The 16,653-nt window shown below is 37.9% G+C and overlaps 1 protein-coding gene across 2 annotated transcripts in view; it reads left to right on the top strand.

Annotated features, from left to right (window-relative positions):
• The first annotated feature begins 1,526 nt into the window (after window positions 1-1,526).
• The window catches only part of LRP1 (LDL receptor protein 1), a 529,790-nt gene continuing 514,663 nt past the window's right edge, over window positions 1,527-16,653 (top strand). For both annotated transcript variants that reach the window (XM_065217494.1, XM_065217495.1), the window contains exon 1: window positions 1,527-2,346. The gene's annotated coding sequence lies outside the window, so the exon portion shown is untranslated. The remainder of the gene's footprint in view (window positions 2,347-16,653) is intronic.

Below are 16,653 nucleotides of genomic sequence, written 5' to 3' on the forward strand. Positions count from 1 at the left end.
GCTTCTCCTCATCGCCAATTGTCGAGTCTTTACGCGAATAATACCACCCAATTCACTGTTTAATCAATTTCAATCACAAATCATGTCCGATCACATGTTTTTGCTGAAGACAGTAAGTCGCTATTCGACTCAATTTTGAGTTGTTGTGAGTTACCATGTATTTACTTAGTCGGTAACTCGCAACAATTCGTCAATTTTCCTCATTTTCCGGTAGATTTTTAAGGTTTACCACAGGATAACATCAGACAAATAAATTCATAAAATAATACACAAAAGTAAACATTTTCCTAAATTTTCAAGAACCCATTTTTTAATAAAAAAATGTCATACACACTAAGATTTATTTTCGTGTTCGGTAAATTTTACCGAAATCAGAACAGCTGAACGTTTGGTAAAACTTTGACCTTCATTTTAAAGGCTATTGAACTTGAAAATAATTTCAAAACATTTTCAACCTTGCTTAAATGATCAAATCTTGTCATTTGAGTGGAGATCTAGTTTCAAAGTAGCTGAAAAGCAATTGAATTGAATTCCATAAATTTTACCGAACAGTTAAGCTGTTCAGATTTCGGTAAAAATTATCGAAGTCGGCGATAGTTTCTAAGTGTGTAGGCGAACGGTAATCCAAATGATAGAACTATTCCACAAATGGTTTGGATGATACCCCGAACACGCCGTTAAGCAAAATAATCATACAAATTTTATTAGGGTTATTTTACAGCTTCATACACTTACACACTTTATCTAACTCGGTAAAATCTCCAACAGCCAATTACCTCGGCATTTACTTTTGCTAATATATCTGCAAAATATCTGTTTGTTAGCTGATATCTCAGCAAAATGATATTTGTAAATGTGTAATAATATGGGTAATTTTATACCCATCAATTGGTACTTACAAGTTACAGTTTGTCCCGAACAGAGGAGGGGGGGAGTGTTGGCACAATGCGATCAATCTGATCATGCTCAAAACTAAAATGTCAATCAGTTGCTGAACATTATTTACATTATGCTGACGACCGTTAAATTATTTTTAGGAGCAGCTGGCTCATCAGCGCGAGTGAACCAGCACTAATGTAAACAGGGCATCAGCACCCAGCATCAACCGCGCGCACACACAGCTGTTGTACGAGCCGCGATAAACAAATCAAATCTCCCCACCACTACACTGACACCATAAGCAGCATGCGGGCGCCGGATCACGACGGCCGAACAAAAAGCCGGTAAACAAACGGAATGTTTTCATTCCGCGCTTGCAGGTGTGCGTATGACTTGAATGAATCCCGGTTGCCTTTTTCATTGATGGTTGTTGATTTCTGTACCTGCTCACATACACCAGCAACCGTTAGCTTGGGATGTGTGTTGCTTGTAGAACATAATCGTACGGTACGCCGTAGCGACGGCAACGATTACGGGAGATTGGTTCGATTCGACCGAAAACCGAAGACCGAGCGAACGGGTACATTGTGTGAGAGAATTTAGATTTCAATTTTCAAGAATCTCTCATTCAGCGTTGAGAACTGGTGTCGGTCGGATGTACGTCGCGTTGGTTCAGGACGATTTTTTTTCTGCTGGTGGCATTGTGTAAAAGTTGATAAAGCAAACTGTCAACAGGAAGAAGACACAAGGTGTGCGTTCGCCAGCTGAGGATCGCCAGCAACAACAGCAGCATCCCATTCGCGTTTAGATTGTTGTTATTGGGAAGAAGACGTGGTTCAAGAAGAAAATCAGAAGCGATCGAAGCAAAAGAAGTGACCGGGCAAGTTCTTTCTAGATAGTGGTGTTGTCGTCCGTCCGATGGCGACGAGATGATGTTGAAGGTCGCGATGTGAATATTGTGCAAGACTTTTGACTGCTCGATAGAGGGATAGGGCAATAAGGACAACGGCGACGTGAGTTTTTGTGTTGTGCTCCGCTCGCGTCAGTAATTATTATTGCTTTCGATATTATTCTTGTTGAAGAAGAAGTGTACAAGTCGAGTGTGGGCCGTCGCCGCCCGCTGGCGTTCTGTCTCTGTTGTGTAGATAGATTGATGCTATACCACAACTCCACACATGGCGACGCGAGATTGCCGAGGGCCGTAATTGAAGAATAGCAGTTTTAAAAGGTTTGAACCGAAAACAGGAAATGAGTATGTGTATGAAGAAGAAGAAGGAGCAGTAAGGTGTCAGTTCAAGTGGATGATTATTTCTTTGCCGTTCAGTCAGAGAATAAGAAACGGTTCGAAATTGGTAGTTGTGATTTGGTTTTTAGTGCATAATTGTGATTTATGAAAAATCATACGATAATAGTAGAGTGTTGAAGACTGCGAAACCAGTCAGCCAACGTTGTGTCTATTGAAGAAGTGTGAGTATTGGGTAGAATTGTAACTGCCGTGGTGACGGTGACTTTGTTTATTTGCTATGGCAAATATAGGTATCTCTAGCGGTATCTCAGATCGATTGTTGGCCAAAATTATCTTTTTCGTAGTAATTCATGCAGGTGAATGACAAATGTAATCGTAATCTTACTTTCGGTTGTTTGATTGAAACTGCTGATAACGCAGCACAGGGAGGCTTCAGTGTAGTGATGGATGATTCTGTCTTCCATCAGGGTATCCATAAAATTTATAAACTCGATGTACGATTTAACCTTAGAGGGGATATACCTACTGTATGGCTTAATACTTAATATTAGGCGACTAGAAATAGTCGAGAAATGCCAATAAGAACTATAAATAATAAAAAAAAAATATATATATATATATAACGCTGGACATATAAATAAATCAATGATGTTGATCTTGGATTTTGAAAAAAATAAAATAATTTTTTTTATTGGACTAAGACACATATCCAATACCTTGGACTGAACACAATCTTCAAAATTTTGGGATTAACTATTGTACCCCAGGCTTCGAAACATTTCTTAGGTTGCGGACTTTGAAGATTCTAGACTAATAACCATTTATAAGATTCTAAACATAGAGAAAACTGTAAATAATGAGAATTTACTAGAAGATCTAAGACTTGAAAAAAAATCAACAATGTATAGACGACAAGTCTTGGCTTTTGGGAAAAATATCAAGTAAAATCAAGCTCCGGAACTACACATTTACATGTTTGTTTTAGGAATTTCGGATTCTCCAAGAACCCTAACATGAACACAAAAAAAAATGTTGGAGAGGATAGACGATCCAACCAAAGACTGAAAGCCTCTATAATGAAGATGCAATAATACTAATATTGTAGGAGGTCTCGAATAAATATTTATCTGGATTCACTCACAAAACTATGATTGAAACCGTAATTTGATTGTATTTTGATAGATATCTTCTATTTTATTCAATATTTGATTTTGAATTACCATCATCATAATTGACCTAATCGATTAATGAATATTGATATTTGATTTGAATCACAGTCAACTGTCCCTTACTCGATGTTTAAGTGACCATTTATTTAGGGCGGTATTGAGATACAGAACATCGAAAAAAAATCACAAATCCTTAAGTTCATTATATTATTTATTATTAGAGCTAACTTTCATTTGAAATTGAAAATAAATTTTCTTGTTATATTCGTTAGTGAGCCAACGTTAACTTTTGTTTTTAAATCTTTTGACATTATCCAAAAATCTTTTGAGTAGATCACAATCATGCTAAACTTTCTTTTTTTCCTTGATTTTGTTTTTCGTCGATCTTGTTTTCCGTGCTGAGCACCAATGCTACCGACGCCAGGGAGAGCTCCCACACCTGGACCCTTCCTATCGACCCATCAACTCATGAACCGGGGACCAACGACTTTACTTCCCTTCAGAAGGAAGGCGTGATCAGAGATGTTATGCCTCAGAACATCCCGGCGGCGCCGACTGGGATTGAACCCAGGCCTGCTTATCACTACACCATCGGCACCGCTATGCTAAACTTTGAATCACAATAAATAATGTTACTGCTACGGCTTTATAAGTAATATTTAATCGACTTTGGGAGGTAAAAATACATGGAGTAAATGAATGAAAACATATCCAGTAAGGGATTGAGTTAGGGAAACATCGAATCAGGGAGGCAGAGTGATGCTTGGAAAATTTAAGGACTTTGAAAATCATCGAGTTTGGGAAAATATCGAGATACAGAGTATCGAGTAATGGAGAATTGACTGTATCTAATATTTTATTTCAATTCACCATCTTAAAGCTGATATTGGTTGCAATTTTAATTCAATATCAACTGAAATCCACTGAGAAGGCTTTCGGTGTACTATGTGCTCCGAGAACCATAACCTGTAATCCACTGCCCTAAAATAATTTTCACCATATTTTTAAAGGAATTCCTTGCAGACTCTTGGAATTCATTCTTATTAATTCTCACGAATATTCACATGCGTATGTCTCAAGAATTCTGATTTATCCAAAAAGGCTTTGATAAGCTGTCAAGTGCTTGTGGGAGATCAAAAGCTGGCATTCCCAAGCTGTGAAGACTACATTTAGAACCTAATAAACGTTAGTTGTAGTTGTTACGACTGTGTCTTTGCCTGTCTGACCATCCGCCTAGCCCAGTCAAGGAAGGAATCCCGCAGCTGACCGGAACGAAGCTATACATGAATGCATTGGAAGTATCTTCTGTACTAACGGTAGAAGCGAAATGGGATCAAACAGACAGGAAGGCCAAGTCTGTACTTGTGGGATTTGTTGCGGATGAAGTTGTCCGAGAAAAGGGAACAGCGTCTGAAATGTGGAAGGCTCTGGAAGAAACCTTGACGAAGCGGTCTGTTTCAAGCCAAACGTTGCTCAGAAAGTAATTGGCGTGGTTTATGGAAACACAGTCTCGTGGTCAAGCAAGAAGCAAACGACGGTGGCCACCTCCGCCAGTGAAGCTGAATTCGTAGCATTGAGCGCTGGTGTGGCAGAATCAATTTGAATATCTGGACCTGTGGCCATCTATGAATACAACCGTAGCTGTATAGGGATGACCCAAAACCTGAAGTGCAAACGAGCAAAACATGCGACAAACGACATCAAGCATCATTTTATTCGTGACCACATCGCAGTTGGACGTGTACGGGTGGAACCCGTTAGGAAAGACGAACAATTGGCAGATATTTTCACGAATGCTTTGGACGTTGGAAGATTCGAAAATCTACGCCGGACTATGGACTCCACAAACGAGAGGGGGTGAAGAAGTAGGCTTTGATAAGCTGTCAAGCGCTTGTGGAAGATCAAAAGCTGGCATTTCCAAACTAGCTCCCAAGATGTGAGGATCACATTTAGAACCTAATAAACGTTAGTTATAGTTGTTACGACTGTGTCTTTGCCTGTATGCCCATCCGCGGAATTATTTCTCGAATCCCTGAATTCTTTCCGCCTTTGGAATTCTAAACAAAATTCTCAAACATTTCTTCGGAGCGCCCAGAATCCTTAAAAAAAATCAATTCTAAGAGCTTTGAAACTATTCTGAAGGCTAGAATCTATAGTTTTATCAATCCAGTTTACAGTCCAACAACATGAATATTTCTGTATGTTTCATTGAAGGCAGAATTTCTCTTAGGTCCTCATTACGGGTGTCACTTCACGGTGAAAACGAAGTGAAGCGATCAGTTGTCACTCACGGTGAAGTGATCGCCGTGTTATTCGAATGAGACTACGGGCCTTATTACGGGTGTCACTACACGGTGATAAGGAAGTGATACTCATAATAAGAGCCGTGATTGCCGTACAAATCAAATCAACGGGGCTTACTACGGATGTCACTTCACGGTGAAAACTTGTCACTTGTCGTCACGGTGAAGTGATTCCCATTTGATTTGTACGGCAATCACGGCTCTTATTCCGAGTATCACTTCCTTATCACCGTGTAGTGACACCCGTAATAAGGCCCGTCACTTCACCGTGAAGTGACATCGGTAATAAGAGCCCAAGTCTGAAAAATACAAGCTTAAGAATCTTGAAATCTCAGTGCTAGTATCTGGGTTCATTGTCCGCGGTTCTCAATGCTTTCCTTGAGTTATTTTTATCAAATTCAAGAATTACATAAAATCTTAGTTCAATCTTCACTATCCAGGGATCTCTTATGACCAATACAGCCCAATAACGATCGATTTAGGGGCCTTCAATAATAATCCATGATTCTGCAACTCAAACAAATGTCGAGGCTCTGAGGCTTTGAAAAATTAAAATTCTATTATGGGTCTTGGAATAAATTGGACCTGAAGCTCAAACATTTTTCAGAAGCACTTTCCTGAAATTATAATATTTTTTAAAAATGTCGGGAAACTTAATTTGTTGTTCCCCTTCTGCCCCCCGGCGTAGTCCGAGAAAGGTATTTTGTTATTAAATATCAATATTTCTTCACATCTAAGTTTCTAACTTTTAATTTAGTCATTTTTTTTTGTAATTCCTCGAAAAAAAAATTCAATGTACCAATGGGGATTCTTGATTTTGAAAGTAAAGAAGGTTTTTAAAGTATCAGAATCTCACTTTGAATATGTACCACGAACATTTCTTAGCAATAATTATTAAATGCTTCCTTTGTCTACATTTTTTTTATTTTTTTTTTACATTATGGTCGCGTTACTCTTGGGTCATTCGTGACTCGGGGTGAGATTTGAACTCGTGACTTTGGCGTGAGTTGTATAGATGCTAACCGCTACGCCGGGGTCGCCCCCGTGTCTACATTACCTTAATAATTTCGTTGGAACTCTTCACCGGTTTTTGTATAATTTTTGTCACGAATAAACTTTGATCTCGTTTTTGATTCATTCCATAATTTCGAAGAGTTTTTGTCACAATTGTCTCTGATATTCCCTTAAAATTTTACAATTAAAACGGGTTAAGAGTTATATTCAGAAAGCTATTGGAACACTTTCTAAAATTCTCTTCGAATTCTTAATTATTTTCGCAAGAACTCGCTTAAACTTTCCTTCATAAAACTGTTGAAGTTATCATCAAAATTCCCTTGAATCCTAACTCGTAATTCTCTGGAATCTATCCCTTCAGCAATGGAATTTTTCTTGAAACTCCTTTGGAACTATCATCAGATTCAGATTCCCTTATAATTCTTATCCGAAATCACTTGGACTTTTGCCTGGTTATCATTGAAGTGAATTGCTTGTTACAAAACGTCTGTAGACATATCCAAATGTCTGTAAAACTATCATCAGAATTATTTTCAGAATCCACAAAATTCCGATGGAACTTTTCTCTAAATTCATATGGAACTTTCCTCAAAATTCCGATGGAAATTTTCTCAAAATTCCGTTAGAAATTTGCTCAAATGCTATTGGAATTTTTTAAACCACGATCTCCATAGTCAGAATTTGCTTGGTATTCTACTCGTGTCGTGTTTATGTTTACTATAAGATGTGAATCTCAATTAATAAAAGTTTTACTATAATTTGTTTTGTGAACCATATGTTTGTCACTACTATCTTCAGGTTCAAATTTAGTTTGAATTCTTATCGCAATCGTTTTCGAACTCATATTCGTATTACTTTGGAGCTATTGTCAGAATTCCCTCGGAATGGTCATTAAAAATTCTGGGAAATTAACATAATAATTGCCATTAAATTCTGTTCAAAGATTATTTTATATTTTTGTTAGAGTTTATTTTTGGAATTCTAATCTAATCTAATCTAATCTAACACCAACACAGCCAGTTCTTGATAGCATCCTGGGAAATGATTGTTATACCTCCATAATTTTTCTAGTCTATGGCCCTTATTACGGGTGTCACTTCACGGTGAAAACGAAGTGAAGTGACCAGTTGTGACCACTCACGGTGAAGTGATTGCCGTGTAAATCAAATGGGAATCACTTCACCGTGAGTGACAAGTTATCACTTCACCGTGAAGTGACATCGGTAATAAGGGCCTACTTGATAAATATTTCTCATCGAAGAAACGTCACACATAACTGTTAGGGGACAAGATGATTGAAAAAAACATCGGGTAACATAGTAATTATATTATCGGTTGGTCGTCGAAATCATCAAAGCTACAAAGGTTAAGTGATGCCCCGATTTCCTCTGACGGTTGGAACCTGAGCACTAACTCTCCTAGTCCTAGCATTTTATGGTTTATGGCTATAGCGCCATTACTCGCTTTTGTTAGAATTTCTTTTTTTGAATTCTCCTTAAAACTCTCCTGGACTTCACCTCACAAATCCCATGGGATTTTTGTGAGAAGTACCTTGCAAATCCACCCATAATTTCTTCCTCGAAAAACTATCAGCGGCGCTTGGGTTTACTTTGGAAGTCATTCGAGGCTCTCTGCAACATCCAATTTCCATGGTGTAGATACGGTTCGTAAAATCGTGATGTCCTCCGTTGATGGTTGGTTTGTCCTGCATATACTTTATTTATTTATTTATTTATTTATTTGAGCACAACATTAACTGGGTCTTTAGTGGATCCTAACAATGATTTCAACTGGTTATGTCTACTAGTGAAAACTAAATCCGATTTTTTTAAATGTGGTCTTAGATTACAAGTAATATCTTGATCAAACGGAACGGACACTCGTTTCAAGGGTTCAGATGCTGCAGTGAGGGTTGTAAATGATCTGGTGGCCTTTTTTTGCTGGAAGGTGGCCATTTTTTGCTGGAACGAATGGTTGGAAGTATAGGGAATAGTCCTTTCTCCTTAAGGATTGCCTCCAAGTTAGCCATGAAAAGTTCACATAGGAAGGGGGATATGGGATTTTACATTGGGGCTCCTTTCGTCTGCTTGTAGAAGTTACCTCGGAAAGAGAAGTAGTTATCTTCCATACAAAGCCGGGTCAGCTTAAGCCTCTCGTTGTGTTCATAGCCAGTCCTCCAAATGGTTGATTGCTTCCTTTAACGGTACCCTAGTCTCGTCCTCGTTGATGTCTCTTGAAGATTGTAATTGCTGGGCGAACTCCTGGGTGTTACTAACTGCCTTACTCTGGAACGGATTCGGCAAGTTAAGAACACAGGATTCCAGAAACCATTCGAATTTCATACATAAGGATCATTCAAATCAAAACCTTTCATCAACATCAACTAGCAGCAAGCATTAGTCTCCTTCGAGGAGAAGTCACAATCATCATGTTCATAGTCAGCAAATTCATCGAAAAACATTGAGCAGCATAGAAACAAAGCAAACAAACTGCAACGCACTTCATCAGCAACATGTGACCGGACGGCGATTCTATTTCACCAGATAGCAATGGCACGTTTCTCCAGTGAGGCCTCTGTAACTTCTGGCAAATAAAATTAAATTCATTATTGTTTTGGACTTGGAAGAGGTAACACAGCTAGTAATTTCATGTTTTAAAAACGTATCACAAAACCATGAGGTTTTAGCTGGCATACTCTGGAACTTTGTGACTACCCGAGTAGAGAATGAAAACAAAATGAAAACTAAATTTGATATTTTGATACAAGCGTTTGTGATAACATATTTTGGCTACCGTGTGGTCGAGTTAACAGTAATCATAACAAAAATGAGATCTAAATGGTATGTGAAGGATATTAAAAAGATAACAAATCATGATTTCTTGATAATAAATCCATGTATGCGATTTGATATTAGTAATTTCGTTAGTAATAAACAAAATAAGTAATCAATATGTTATTATAATTATGGTAGGAAAACAAAAAAAAATCTAAATTAGCTATTATTTTGTTATCATGATATCAAATTTAGTAATCTGAATGTTTTGAAATCTATTGGTTGATATCAAGATTCAAAATCAAAAAATGTTATCAATAAAGTGCTAATGGTGCCATATTAAAGTACAGAACCGGAAATAATCATCCAGTGGTACAAATTACAAGAAAATATATAATGAATCGTTTTTGTCATTATAGACAAATAACAGACACACCTCTAATCAAAAACTGGCATTCGCGAATGTGTTACCCAAACCCAAAAGTTAAAATATGACGAACGATTGAAGTTTATTAGATCCAATAGCATAGAAATAGACGATGTGAATTTTTTAATTTTTTAAATTTTCATGGTAAATTCTAGTGGAATTATTTTCAATAAAGGACACACGAATTATGTAAAAAATTAGGCTACGATTACTCTTATGTTAATATGAATGATCAATTCCGTCGGATCGAACATATTTTAACAGACATGAATTATTGAAATTTATTTTGTTGGAAGAGAACTGATAGTTATTGAGATTTATGACAACATATATTCAAATATGAGCTAAGAAATCGACTAAGCCTACGAAAGTTAATAACAATATTCGACAATGTATTAGTATGAGTATTAAAGACGAACAGGACGAAATCAATGTCTTGTCGATTTGTAGATTCAATTCGCAGATAGATTAATATCAATAAAGAAAACAACAAGCATCCTGATTGACTCGTAAGAAATAAAAAAAAAAGATTTCAGTGATTTTGATAAAATATCAAATTTTGTTTTTAACTAAATTCTTTAGAAATCAATATATATAAAAATGAATTTCTTTCTGTCTGTCTGTCTGTCTGTCTGTCTGTCTGTCTGTCTGTCTGTCTGTTTTTTTTTTTTTTTTTTTTTTTTTTTTTTTTTTTTTTTTTTTTTTTTTTTATAGTAAGGTTTAGGAAAGCTTCAAGAAGCCTGGCCTGTAGTGAAGGTGGCACGGTGTGGTATCCACTAGTTGCCTAGTGCAGCTCCACTAAAACCCATTCCTTACTCTCTCCTCTGCCTGGATCCCCCCGGGACCACTGTGAAGCGACTACTTCGGGGGGTGGCTGTGCTCATGCACTTGTCGTACTCTCAGCGCTAGCTGGCGTTGCTAGATCGCTGCTCTTCTCTCCATTTACGCTGCAGCTCTGACATAATCTGTGTGACTGCCCTGCTGACGGCATTCCAAGAGTCCTCCTCTCGACACATTTCATCGACGACATTCTCCACGTTAAGGACGGGCATCTCCGTTCGCACTGCCTCGAACCTTGGACAGTCAAAGACCACATGCTCCGGCGTTTCATCGACGTTGCCACACTCCGGACAGAGGGGTGACGCTGCGTGTCCTGTCTGTCTGTCTGTCTGTCTGTCTGTCTGTCTGACCCTTATAGACTCGGAAACTACTGAACCGATTGGCGTGAAAATTTGTATACAGGGGTTTTTGGAGCCGTGGAAGGTTCTTATGATGGTTCGAGACCCCTCCCCCTTCTGTAAGGGGGGGCTCCCATACAAATGAAACAGAAATTTCTGCATAACTCGAGAACTAATCAAGCAAATGGAACCAAATTAGGCATGTGGGCGCGAGTGTGGGGGTATAAGGAGATAATCATAGGGGGTAGCCCCTTAGATAATAGGGGGGGGGGGGGGCAACGTACAATATAGCATGCTTTTTTTTTTTAAATCGGCGCATAAACTCAGCTAGTATCAAATAAAAATCAAAATATGAATTCAACCGAAATTTAAAAAACATAGCATATCAAAATAGGTTATGAACATGATTCCAAAAACATAATTTGTTATAATTTTGATAGTATTTTGATATCCGACTTTCCTCGGGTAGCCACTTCGCTAGTTTGTGTTTGGAGAAACCAACTGCAGACACGATCTATCGCTTTTAATTCCCCGGTTTGTGGACTTTGAAGTGACCTTTGATCCTGGGTAGAATGAGATTGGATTCCCGGTTCCATTTCCTAATATTGATTTACACTCTTTCAGTGTTTTCTCTATGTGTTTCACCATGCTCTGCAAGGGGTCTACGCGAAGATGCCTGTATGGTTCGTTGTTAATCTTCGTTGTCATCTGATTGTCGTAATCGTCCTTGTCCATGATAACGACCGCGTTGCCCTTGTCTGCTTTAGTTTTCAGCTCCTTTACAATCCGAACTTCCTTTTCGTTGCTGCGACTTTGTTCCTGTCCGTCCTTGATTATGTTCGATGTGATAGTCCTGCCCGTATTCTGTGATGATTTTGGAAGTATCTTGGTAGCCCCGTAACGTGGGTAGATCACCTTTTCGTGGTACGTTAAGGGGGGTAAGATCTACCACCGATTCCTAGTCTTGACATATTAGCCTTTGTTACTTTTTATGCGTTGTTGATAGTGATAAGACTCGGCTTTGTCCACCGAGGATGATCTTGAAGCAAGGAAAAAATGAGTTAGCTAGTCTTCACCTAGGGTAAATGTTGGCTTCGGCACCCATTGACTGTTTTCGACAACCAAAATTTAAACGATAATTTCACTATTTTTTCCCATCAACACACTTCCCTGAATGTATTTAAACGATTCTTTAGTCTTTCAGCTTCAATCTGATTATATTTGTACGACCGAGCAATCCTATTATGCCAGATTTTTCTTCAAATGAAGTATATGCACTACAAAATGGGGCTGATTTCGAGTTGCCGATAATAGAAAAGCTGGTTAACACGCAGTTCTAATGGGAAGGTTGCCGAAGAAAAAGAGGCTGCCGACAATAGTCACACTCACTTGAGAAGTTTGGAGCGTTGTAAAATCGCTTTCAAACCGGTTTGAAAAATTCTGTCGATTGGAATGGATAGAGAAGCAAGCAGCAGATGAATGTTAACAAACAGACACGTGATATATGTGCGTAACGCTGACAAAATGCTAATAGAAGTGCGGACGCTGCTTAGATTGACGAGAATACGTAAATTCCCCTATGTGTTTCCTAATCTTCTATTCGTTGTTCCCTAGTTTGAAGTGGTTAAGACTAGGGTTCTGATGCATGGTCATTATTGGTGTCATTGTTTAATTTTGTTGCTAAGGAATCCAATTTAGACTGACAAAGGGGCGCGCAGGGAATAACATTCCATAGTCTGCATGTACAGTTTGCTATATAGTCGTCTGATGCTATTATTTGATGAACTCAGCTTCCATCCTCTTTACTACGCTGGGTGGGTTGGGTGTCCGTACCCAGGGTGTCGACTACCTGGAAAAAAACTTGGAAAATTTAGGAATATCAGGGAATTCTTTTTTGGACCTGGAAAATCAGGGAATTTAATTCAAAGTTAAGGAAACATTTCTTTATAACAGAAACTTATTAATAAGTATGGCTGACTTCGCTAGTTTTAAATAACTTAATCACTGGTTTTAGTTTAAGGATGGCATTTCATTCCAAATTTTACAAAGAGTTGCGAACTTGTGGTTGTTCAATGTTTTATGTTGCATTTTTGCAAGTTGAGCAAAAGTTACTCAGCAAATTTTTCGATGATGTTGAGCCTATTATAACTTCAGCTCCCACTGGGTGTTGTCACATTCCAGAATTGAACCCAAATAAAAAATCATTTTCGTAGAGACGCTAGACGTTGTAAGTTGTTGCAAAATTTAAGCTGCTTATGGGAATGTGCGTCTCTTAATAGATGTTATACCTAGTTGCGTCTGACAAAATTTAACCTTCGAGTAGATTGGTGCGTCTGCTCGATCCAGCTGTGTCCAACAAAAACCAATCCTTTGAGCGCATTGGAGCGCCTTTGAGTAAAAGCAAGACTGATTAAGAGTTAAGCTGGGCTTAGACAAGGCAAGTCATTGATCATCTCAGTTGAATTCAATTGACTTGAAAAGTTGAGTCTGGTTCAACTTTTTTAAATTCGAGTGAGTTGTTTACACGTTCTAGCCAGTTGAATTCAACTGAGTTAATCGATTGACTTGCCTTGTCTAAACCCAGTTTTAAGAGAAGATTATGATTTTTTTTTCTGAATACTTCTAGGTCTTGTTCCATATTGTGTTTTTAACAGCTTGATTAGCTCAGAGAACTAACTAAATTTGAATTCAGGATAATTGCCTTGCTTGGGAGGATTTTTTTATTGCTTGGTGCAGTACTTGTATTATTGAATAATGATTCAAATATACGTAGACAAGCATTGCTTTGACGGCATACAGTGGCTGTATTAAGTATTTTAGGTCTTCATTGTGAACCTGGTTAGCTCGTCAAATGAGCTTAATAGTAAAATTTTAGTATTGTAATGTTGTTGCTATTGCAATTTAAATATAGAATTAACTTACAGAATGTTGGAGGTGAAAGCGCTATTTTTACGATTTTCCACCGGAGGAATCCACCCGGGAATTAGTTTTTGGTTAAGCGTATTATCCGGAATAATGCGGAGCTGGGTCTCAAAATGTGCTCAAGGCAAAACAAATAAAATGGGATTAAAAACAAGTGTTTCATATGTAAAATGCAGAGTGACCAGTAAACCGGGAAAACCGGGAAAAATATACCTCTCTTCTCTTCTAAAACAATAAGATTTCAAGATCCTTGGACTGGACTAGATTTTCAGGATAACTACAGTTACTTTGTAGAACTATTAAGAGAATTTTAGATTTTTTCTAAATCAAATTTGAGCAGATTTTATAATAAATTCTAGAGATAACACCAAAGTATTTCAGAGAATATTTTCTAGGAAGCTAAGATAGTTTTTACTAGAACTCCCAAGAGTGAAGAGGATTCCAGGATTCTTAAAAATACTACGGGACGTGAATTTTGAGGGTACAATTCGCAAATAATTCTGCAAAGATCTTTCCGACTACAATTCCAAGCGCAGTTTGAATGGAATTTCTAGAGAATGTTAATGATAATTCCATGCAATTTCCAGAAAGATTTATAGGACAAAATAATTCTGAACAAAATTTGAAGACAATTCTCGGCGGGAGAATTTCCCCTGGTGTTAGCAGAGAAGGGGGATTACAAGTTTTGTTCATAAAAGCTAGTAGCCCCTTAGGTCGGTCGAGAATCTGAGGTGAATTGCATGGAAATTCTACGGAGAGTTTAATGCAAAATGAAGCACCAGTGTTCTACGGATAATCTCTACACTGTTGTAAAAAAAATCAAGGGATTTCCAGAGAGAATTTTAAGTTTATTTTAGAAGAATTCTGGAAAGATCTCCGTGACAGGAAATTAATCTAAAGGAAGAGCTTGAGAACAATAAATATAAGCCTGTAAAGTTTTGAGAGAAATTTTCATACACAAATTTTGGAGCCTTCAAACCTGTCGCAGAACCAAATTCAAGATCCAGCAAAGGTGCTTCTGTCTTGAAAATTACGCATTAATCCTTTGGCTTAATCGCATTCAGTTTTATGCTTAATTAAAATACATAAAACGCGAAAATTTTCAAAATCCGGGAGAAAAACGAAAAACAAAAATCTAATTGTGATTTGCTGGTCACCATGAATATGGAGGAGATCTCGATAAATGTATGCCCCTAGGGTATAATGCGGATCCTTCCCGGTTTTGGCAACACGAGATTTCTGTCTTTTTTGAAAAAGCGGGAAAAAAGCGAGAAATTGCTAATCGGGGTTCGATTAGATTCACATAGAATTCTCCTCACTATTCCATAAAAGTTATCCTGTGACTTCCCTTTAAGTTGTTTTCAAAATTCTCTTGAATTTATCCTTGGAATTCACCTGGAATTAATTCCTTTCACAATCCTTGTAAAATTCTCCTCACAAACTTGGAATGTTATAGAGTTTTATTCAGAGCTGGAATTCACTCACAATTCCGATAAAATTCTTCTCCGAATCGCCTTGGAATTCAAATAAGAGCTCCCTTGGAATTAACCTCTGAATTCAAGACTAGGGTTCTGATGCATGGTCATTATGGGTGTCGTTGTTTAATTTTGTTGCTAAGGAATCCAATTTTGACTGAAAAAGGGGCGCGCCTTTGGAGGGTGTTTCAACACTCCGAAAAGTTTAAATAGCGGGACCTTTCAATTAGAGTCGGATCCTTGCAATAAATGCAAGAATGTCAACTGTAAAAAAAATCGAATACTTCATCATTTCTCCATAGTAATACGACATGCACTAAACTAAGGAAATGGGATATACTACAATAGATCAAATTAATGTTATCTCCCGAACAGAGGGGAAAAAACCTCTGAATTCCCAAGCAATTTTCCTCAGAATTACCTCGTAGTTCGCCTCAGAATTATCTTGGAATTGATATCACATATTTTTGATGGATTTTTTCCAGGATATTCCCTCAAAATTCCCACATTATCACTTCCCTAATAAAAAATAACCATAAACGAACGATAACCCAAATCATTGAACTATTCCACAAATGGTTTGGATGATATCCAGAACACGTCGTTAAGCAAATTAACCATACAATTTTTATTAGGGTTGACAACCTTTGAATTCTTCTACTTAGAAACTGTGTCCATAATTAACTAGGAAATAACGTAAACAACATAATATGTCTGTTCACACTAAGGATCTAGCGGCGCCGGTGGTGAAGTGGTAAGCGTGACTACCTATCATTTCAAAGGGTTTGGGTTCAATCCCAGTCGGCGCCGTCGGGAATTTCTGAGGCTTAAAATCTCTGATCACGTCTTCCTTCGGAAGGGAAGTAAAACCGTTGGTCCCCGGTCCATGAGTTGATGGGCCGATTGGTAGGGTCCAGGTATGGGAGCTGGCTTCCTGGCGTCGGTTTGGTAGAATTGATACTCAGTACGGAAAACAAGATCAACGGAAAACAAATCAAGGATAAAATAAATTCAGGATCTAAGAAATTTTTCAATTCCCGGCATCTGGTGTATTTCTTTTGGTCCCAGATTTCATAAAAAATCCCAATTTCCAGTCCAAGTAGAGGAAATGGATGTAATGTCGGCCTGAATGCCCCTAATTTGGGCCCATATGGAATATCTAGCAGGGATACTTTTTTATGAGAATTTTGTTTCGTTGATACGGATGTGGATGCGGATTTTTAGGGCTACGTTGATCCCCCTGCCTGGACCACATTTTTTTAAACT

Source organism: Ochlerotatus camptorhynchus, unplaced genomic scaffold (assembly GCF_037179485.1).
Source record: "Ochlerotatus camptorhynchus isolate MF236.1 unplaced genomic scaffold, CSIRO-AGI_Acam_v1.1 ptg000077l, whole genome shotgun sequence".
Taxonomy (NCBI): Eukaryota; Metazoa; Arthropoda; class Insecta; order Diptera; family Culicidae; genus Ochlerotatus; species Ochlerotatus camptorhynchus.